Raw genomic sequence first — 9,362 nt, 5'->3', positions numbered from 1 at the left:
TAATGGTCAAAATAATGTAGTGTTGACTGTTGGTAGGAAACCATCACAACCCTAAACATAAGTCAATCAACCATAACCTTACTGTTACCAGTACCTAGCTTGTTCAGTCTTAAAGTATATGATTTCTGTCAGGTTTTACCTGTCTAAATGCAATTTTCAGTTTCCACATCACTAATCTGAGTGGAAAGATTGGAAGTAGAAAAAAGTAAAATATGGCAAGAACATTTTTTACTCTTGGATAAGTCGTAAAAGCCTTGTCTTGATAAAAGCTACATCTAAAATAGTGCAATGAACACAGACTAGCCAATAAATCCTGATGTTTGTGACATCCGCTCATCCAAAGAGATCCAATGAGATCTGATATGTGTGAATCGCTCGTGACACTAAAATGTTTCTCAAATGAATACACAAACAGAGATACCTCATTTCCACATTGCTTTTTTAATCTGAGGTTTGACACTTTTATTACATCATTTAGTTGCACCCCCTTTTTCTCGCAGCTGTTCATCTCATTTGATATTTTTTTAGTTTTTTTTATATGTGAATGAAAATTTGCATATATGGTAACTTTACACTGGTTGCTAGACATCAGATATTTGACAGATATTAACATTTTTCATAAGGGATTTCAGTCACAATGCAAAATATCCCTGTTAAAATAAATAACCTTAATTTACTTGCCAGCACCCAAAAAGGTTTAATTTAAGGTTAAATTAGTCATAGATAACTGTGGCAATGGTACTACTTCCGCTTGTAGTTGGACACATATTAGCTAGATATTCCAACTGCAAAAATTATCAAAATGCATCTATAATTAATAGACTGATGGCTAGAAAAGTGATAGAGCAATTCATAAATTAACAAGTAATTAATCAAATCAAGGAACTGCTGTGAGTTCATTTATGTTTCAACCTAAATCTGTCGTTGTCAATTTATCACACACACACACACACTCACACGCTCACTCACACACACACACACACACACACACACACACACACAAACACACGTTCATGTTTTGGGGTTTTACAGGAATTGGAAGCAGCCATCCAGTAATAGTTCTGGTACATCATCAAGGATAAAGTAGATCAGCGATGGAGCGTTTTCCATCAGAACAGAAGATTTGCTTTTCCCATTATTACGCCCACAACTGTTCTAACACACCACACACACACACACACACACACACACACACACACACACACACACACACATACACACACACACATACACACAGCCTGCAGAAGTCACCTTGGCAGCGGGAATGCCCTCCAGTAGCTGTTCTTGACAGGCTCAGAGAGCGAGAGCAGCTTGATGTCGTTGTTGTTGTTGTTACAGTTGTTGTGTACATCAGCCACCGAGGGAAGAGTGCGGTGGCCTGGGGTATCTGCTTTGTTGTCAATGACAGTCAATGACACTCTGCTGCTAAGTGAAAAGGATTAGCCAGCTCACTCTCGCTCTATCTCTTTCTCTCACACACACACACACACACACACACACACACACACACACACACACACACACACACACACACACACACACAAACATTAACTGCACTGGTTTTGCTTGTAAGGAAGTTTTTGGCAAACTTATGGCAGACAAATGAAGTACATGGGCACTCAAACCAATGATGGAGAGAGTGAGATGGAAACAGCTTGTGGGCCTTTGGTTCTGGGTTTCTGCCTTGTGAACATATGGCCTTTACTTCCCACTGGTCTCAGGTCATAACACCCACACACATACATAAACACATTTCCTGGCCAGATTGCTGACGGTAGCCACTGCTAGTGCTGTTGTTGTCTAATGTCCTGCACATTTTCACAGGTGTTTTCACTTAATGCAGCTAATTAGGCCTGGGTGGATGTTGGTATTTGACAGAGCTATGCTGAAAGTCCCTGAGTAACTGAAACTGGGTGAACTAACAAGAATTATAAAGGTGTATGCTGTCCAACCATAACAAGTAGAGTAGTATGTCTAACCGCACACAGTCCTCAGAAGAGGCGTCATAAGTAAAAACACCTATGGGTGACATTGGTGTCGAGGGGCTTCAATAGCTTTTAGTATTTCATTTCCCTAAATGTATACTAATGAAAGATCGGATTTTAATTGCAAAAGGTGAATAAAACAATGTTTGAGGGGGAAAGCATGTTGGGGCAACAACTACTTTGGACACATGCAGAACCAGAACATTACCAAATTGTACAATTGTACATAATGCACCATTTACCATTTCCCTGACAGTATAACACAGCTGATACCTTAACTGAGCACATACCTGGGTTCCTCAAGTGAAGCGTAATTAAAACACTTGTTTACTCCATCCATCCTTCTATCCAGCCACTGATCTAATCTCTCTTATCTTATTCTACACTATGGATAAACAATAGCAGTAACCATCCTATCGCCTCTAGCCAGCGGCCTTCCTGCCAACAACTTCAAATGTCTTTGCTTCCCTGAGGTCTATTTCCTGGACAAAATACACAGCTCTCAACACCTGCGCGCTGGTCATAGGTCAAATGCTTTATTGTGTAAATTAAATATTTCTCTTTCCAGAGTAATGTGTCTGATTTGTGATAGACAGGTTATTTTATTAGCTAGTTAGACCATAGGGAATGGTGGCTTGCTGACCTCTGTGTATAGAAGTAAAAAACACCGGGAGAAGATTACCTATGTTTGTGGCCAATAAAAAATCCAAAGTGCTCAGAGCAGAGACAATAAGCTACTCCAAGATCCAAGCTGTAAACAAATGGGTGATCGGTCAAAAAGCATCCTAAAATCCATGTTTTTCTATTATCATTTTCCCGATATGTTTGTGCTGTGTATCAATTGTCTATTTTCTATCTTATCTCCTGTCTGTTTTGCTGTATAAATTAGTTCTCCTATAAACTGTCGGCATCCGAGGAAATATTCTTGAACAGCACTGGTAATGAACTACATCTTAATTTTGTTACAACAGAGATTTGCAGTATGCTAATACTTATCTTTATTTCATTACCCCATAACACATGATATAAAGTTGGATTTGTGAATTGTTACTGAAAAAAAAGGTAAATAACAAACCTCCTACACGTGTTGGAAGAACACAATTCATTTGAGAACGACTATCTTAAATATATGAAGCACTAAAACTCTCGGTAAGTGAGTGAATTGTTATATTTAATGCAGGTAATCTCCACGGGTTTGACCTGAAAAAGTATCTTTAGTGAGTGAGAATTGTCTACCAGTGATCTTCAGGACTGTGTTTGAATGGCAATCCCTTTTGATCCTAATTTATAAAAGAAGATGTGATATATTTCCGTGTTTTGCCAAAGTGTGTTGAAGAAAATCTAAACCGTGGATTGTTAACAGTGTGCATCGAGGTTAATTGTTGTCGAACGTGTGGGACTTCTTCACAAGTATACAAAACAGATTGGACTCACATGGTTAACTCCTGACATTTGGATGAAAGACTATTTGGGCCAATGACAAGACATCCCTGTTCTGAAACTAAGACTGTGTGGGATAGGTATCTTAAGTCTAAGGGGACACACTATTGATGTTAAAGTGGAAAAAAATGGGTTCCTACCTTCATTCCTCACAAAGGATAGTCGATATTGTCGTACTGTACCTTGAATGGAATAGGACTTGAGCCAATTAAAAACCTTTCCAATCTATTTTCCAATCTTTGTACTGAAATTATTGACCAGGTTATGAGCACACCTGGGGTTCTACAGTGCCTTAAGCTAATTAGTTTCTGCCCCCTGCCAGTGCCTCTAAAGTCAAAGCTAACAATTACCATGTGAATGGCCTAAGTTGCACTTCTGATGTTAGCCAATTACAGCTACTTTCAAAGTCATATCATCCAATTACCTTTCTATGCTGTACTGGATCCTGCAGAGCCATTAGCCAATTATACTTCTCATACAATGGGTTTCTCTAGCACACACAAGCCAAACCTGGTATCTGTGAATCGACATGAGAATACTTCAATCTTTTTCTGTTATTAGCAGCTATTAAAGCCAGATTGTGGTTCCCTTTACCTCCAGCTGAGGCAAAGCGTGGCCTTACACCTTCTCCCTCATGATAATAGGGCACTAACCTCCACTAGAGCAAGCTACTGATAACTCAGAGATGGCTGAGGTGTCTATCAAACAGAACTGCATTGATCTCATGAACTTTAGTAAATGAAAACCATGTTCTACAATTCCAATAAGCTTCTATGACAGAAACATAGAGTAGACATAGACTAGAAAAAGGTTGTTTAAACATTGCAGTCAATGAACGTAACAGTCTTGTGGTTTGGATAGTACATTTGATGATAAGTTCAACAACCCCTGATCAATTTTTCAGTTATGATGACATGAGTTTTCTCTCTCTCAATTCAGTTTTTATTTTTAGTATAACTAAATTGATCATGTTTAAACCTAATCTTAACCACACTGAGACCTTTAAGCTCTATGTGTTAATCCACCATAGCACATTTGATGCAATGAAGCAGCCGAAATGCCACACAGTATAAACTATTCTATATACAATTTCCATAATATGTGTCCAGTATATTTTATCACTGTCAGAACAGATATTTTCTACAAGTCAGTAGTTACCTCTTCCAGCTCAAGTGGGGCTGTAACTTAAATGATGACGCACAGAAAAGCGGCTATAGTGGATCAGAAATTTGGAAAGGAAGAGGAGAGGTATCAGTGAAAACAGCAGGAGTTTCTCTTAAGCTTCAACACAAAATAAATTCACTGAGTGGAGATACTAAAGGAAAAACACTGCTGGAGTGTTTGTGACTGATGGTTTTCTTATACATCACATAGACTTGAGTAGATTTTAACGACGGACAATGACAATCCTATAAACGAATAGGCTGAGCAGCTGTCTGGATGGACTGGTGCTTCTTAATTACATGTGTTGTTTGTAAGTAATAAATTGTTCTTTGAACACAAGCTGTGATAAGATGTAAGTGCCAAAACTGCTCCAACAGAAAAACATTAAGGCATAAAACAGCACTGTTTGCATGTTTGTGAGAAAGTATTTACTGCATTCGTCTTGGTGAGCAATCTAAGCTCAAGAATCATTAGCAAACTACCACTGGAATAATTTATCAGTGGGACATCGACTAAATTGTTAAGGTGAGGGGATTTTTGTCATCACGCCTTAGAGTTTTGGAATCGGAATTCATAAATCAATATTTGTGTGATGTACTTTTCTAACTTAAAAAAAAAACCACTGTGTGTACTGTAGTACTTTTGAGTCATGACACATCCATGTGTAGTATTGGTTACATTATCACATATTATTATAATTTTTAAAGATATGCAGTATGGTGTTAATTTCTATGGATTACACTGAATTCTTTATGTAAAGTTCTGAAGCAACTCAAGTTCTCTTAACCTGACAAAGACCTTATCATTAATTAATAAGTATGCTTAAAAATGTGTTGTTTGTAAATTGTGTAAAGATCAAATATATTGTATGTGGGTCCTGAAAACATTGTTTGATACTTCCACTTAATAATCGTAGTTTTTGTCCATGCAAAAAATACCTTTGATGTGAGAATATGGCAATAAGCATGTGCTGAAAATATTTTCCCTTTTGCATGTATTATACAAATGACCTATACCAGTGTCCTACACACAACATTTCTTTCAAAAATTAACATGACTTCATGCTATATGTTTACCAGTTGGTAGAAAAGCAAATACATTTTAAATAATATTCCTTATGGATGCACTCCATGTGTTGCTTTCTTTTGCTTGTATTAGTCTAATTTAGCAAATGTAAACCATCAAACTCAATGGTTAAATGTCACATTGGAAGTACAATTGAATTACCTGTCCACCCCGCCGCTGAATTACCATTTTCATTTCAAAAACTGTAAAGACTTGGTGCTGGCATTGCCTCATGACTCACCCCAGGGGTGGCAGGGTAAATTGTGATACCAACCTTCACATCTCCTCATCATTTCTCTCTCCAGGACGTCATATAAAGACAGAATAGCAAGCAGCCCTCAGGGGGCCTGCGTTATGTGGGGGTTTAGTCCCTTTGTCTAAACTCTAAAGTATCAAAGCAGCAAAAAAATAAAGGTGATATTAAAACGGTTTCTTCTTACTCAATCACTTACCATCCATGGGGTTTGTTTTTGCCTCTGATCACAGGTTTTAATACAGTTATCATTTGCTCTGTGGCACTAGTAACTCAATTTCGTACCTCTTGCAATTGAATACCAATTGTATGTGCATGTGTATGCCTGGGTAATGACTTTAAGGTATATCCTGTGGAGTTTGAATCAATTTTTACTGGCTATGTAACAAGGTTTGTGATGCATTTCAGGGATATCCTCCAATGATTTAATAGCTATTTGTGTTTTCATCTTAGGTTCATTAACAGTCATCTTGCTTTCGGTCAATACTATCGACCAAAGCCACACAGAGAACATCCTCTGCAATAAAGACAGAAATGTTTGCCTTTGTTTATGTACATTAATTATCCTGTAAACCATGCTTTAAATGCTGTCTTTTGATTTACATGCGTGACCACTGTATCCACCAGAGATATGATTTGTCTCAGCTGGACATTGCAACCTTGAAACAATAAAGGAGAGAACATCCTACAAAATATATTGTCAACACTCCTGAACAAGAAAACACAAACACACTACCAAATAATTAGGTAATTACAAGTTCCCTGCAATACACTTGGTTTAAATGTACCATGCTTTCTACAAATGTTGACGTCCATGAGTAATTTTATGAGAAGTAATTTTCTGTTTTAGTAATTATGTAGATGGTGACTGTGGCTTATTCTGGTTTTAAAACACTTCTACTCTCTCTCCAAACCATTGAGTTGGCTGCTGAGATCTCAAAAAGCCTCTTTATCAAACAAAGAAACTCATGGTAGAGCAAACAGTGCTTTGAAACGCTCATGTTAAGGCTTTTTTGTCTTTTATTTGTGTGCTGAACTACACTCCACTGCTTAGATTGTTTCATTATCATGTCAAGAGCTTTATAACTATAGCTCCAGGTCATTGTTGTTGCTGTCTGGCCCACAATCTTTTTTTTTGCCGTCTCGCTGCTGCAGGATATTTCCCTCAGGAATTGGTAGTGACCAAAAACAGAGCTAAGAAAATGACTGTTGGTCAGGTGGACAGACTATTGACTGTGTAAAAAAACAACTGCTTGCCATGTCAACTTGAAGGTGATTATATGTCAATGATCTCGCCTTTTGTCCACAGCCCCTCTAAAGAAAACATTGTTGCAACTTATCTGTGCATGCAATACAAGGCATTGTAATAACAAAAATGAAATCAAGATTTGTTGGAAATGTGATAGAGCAGCAGCATTAGGTAACAGATGGCAGGAGAAAAAGGAAGGATTTAGCTGATAAAGGCTGTAACAGAGGCAAAAGGTGGGAGAGAAATGACGATAATGGTAAAACGTTGCTATAACAAGAACATTCATTAACTTTTCCTTTCCTATCCAACCCTATCCTTTGCATTTTACATTGAAGGAAAACGACGGACCAAAAAAGGAAAGAAAAAACAACAATGGCCTTCATTTAGTCCCTCACTCTGATCTCATGAGGAGGAGAAATTGGAAACAGAGACATGGCTCTTGGGACCTTTAGGAAATTAAATACTGAATTCAATGGGCAGACCGACTCAATCACACCACGCTTTTGTAAAATGACTCGGGAATTGAATCCCCTGCCGCTTAGCTGGGGATGTTATTGCTCTTGTAGCCATTTCTGTTTAACTAGGTCCGGGTACATGGTGGGTCACACCACACACACACACCACCCTCAGTCATATCATTTAGAGATACATAGAATTCAATATACCGTACACACACAAAAAAACACACTTAAGTGCACACACAGGCCTGTTTAAATGTTTAACAAATGTGAATCTGGTTGAGAAATAGCTCAAAGCAAAGCAAACCTTTTTTAATATTAAAATCTAATGGATTTGTATAATGGACCACTTCATATTAGGTCAAATTAAAGCTTTGGATATTCCCAATTATTGGCATAAAGAAACATTTTACGTAACAAAAATGCATGCATAGTTAGTCATAACATAAACATGTATGAAGTATGGATTTCGATTTACTGCACACTCACTATCCTATCAATGTCAATTGCGTCAGTCAGAAAATGGAGATTGACTTAAAGGATGATGGTTAATATTAAATTCTGAGGTTTTTACAATTTATTTAATACAAATTTGCCCTTGAGACCCCCAAAACTTGGCTCAGTAATTCAATGACCTCCATGAGTCAGGCTTTGGAAACTACGATACGATACGATAATACTTTATTGGTCAGATCAAGTCTGAAATTTGAGTTGCATCACAGCAGCTCCATGTCCAACACCAACATAGACACATATCAAGACACAGTACATGAAACACAAACAACGAACATTTAACAAAACATCACAATCACTGAGAGAAAACCTTTTCATGACCCTTTAGCATGCATTCGATCTGGGATTTAGCTCTGTATTTACTGTGAGGATTGACTGATGCACAAAGGAGTGCTTCAGTCTGACCTTATTGAATCGTGGGACCCTGTATCTCCGATTAGATGGTAGAAGATCATATTCACTGTTCAGAACATGGTTTGGGTCAGAGATGATGTTGTTGGACAGCCTCACTAGGTTATTATGATAGGCTGAGTCATAGAGTCTCTGACAGGGTTGACCAACAATCTTTGAGCAGATTTTTAACAGGTGGAGCAGTTTTGATTTTAAAGCTGCTGACAAACACTTGTACCACAATCAGATGAGTATCAGACAGTTGTAGTTATGAGTACAATAAAGGAAAACAACACACACACACCATACACACACAAGCAGCCTTTAGAGACATCACGTCAGTGGTGGGTGGCTGATGTTCCAGGATGACGTATTTTGGGATGCTGAGACTAAAAGAGGAGGGAGACTTCCACATTTAGCTGTGACTTTGTGGCGAGGCTCCCAGTGGGGTGTTGGCCGAACGAGAGTGATTGTACATCATGTATGTATTTGTCCTAGATTGATATGTAAAACAGTGGCTTCGCAGGAATGTCACTGGAAATATTCCTCTTGCCATATATTTGATTGTATTCTGTGTGCCTGATGTGTGTGGGTGTGTGGTAAATGTGTATCAAACCAACACACATGCAGATATAACCCTAGAAGGCAATGAAGCTCCAACATCCTCCCTATAACATGCATCTGTACGTATCGCAAATATACACAAATTCCCTTTTTCAGCAGCGTTCAGTAATCAGTCCAACTGAAAGATGATTTCACTCAGTCGTTGGTAAGCATAATGCTGACTCATACAAAAGAAATACAAAAATACTGTCGTATAAGCTATTCTTTGGTGATGTACTGGG

The sequence above is a fragment of the Trematomus bernacchii genome, unplaced genomic scaffold (assembly GCF_902827165.1).
Source record: "Trematomus bernacchii unplaced genomic scaffold, fTreBer1.1, whole genome shotgun sequence".
Taxonomy (NCBI): Eukaryota; Metazoa; Chordata; class Actinopteri; order Perciformes; family Nototheniidae; genus Trematomus; species Trematomus bernacchii.
The sequence above is the reverse complement of the archived record's forward strand: the minus strand, read 5'-3'. Positions refer to the sequence as shown.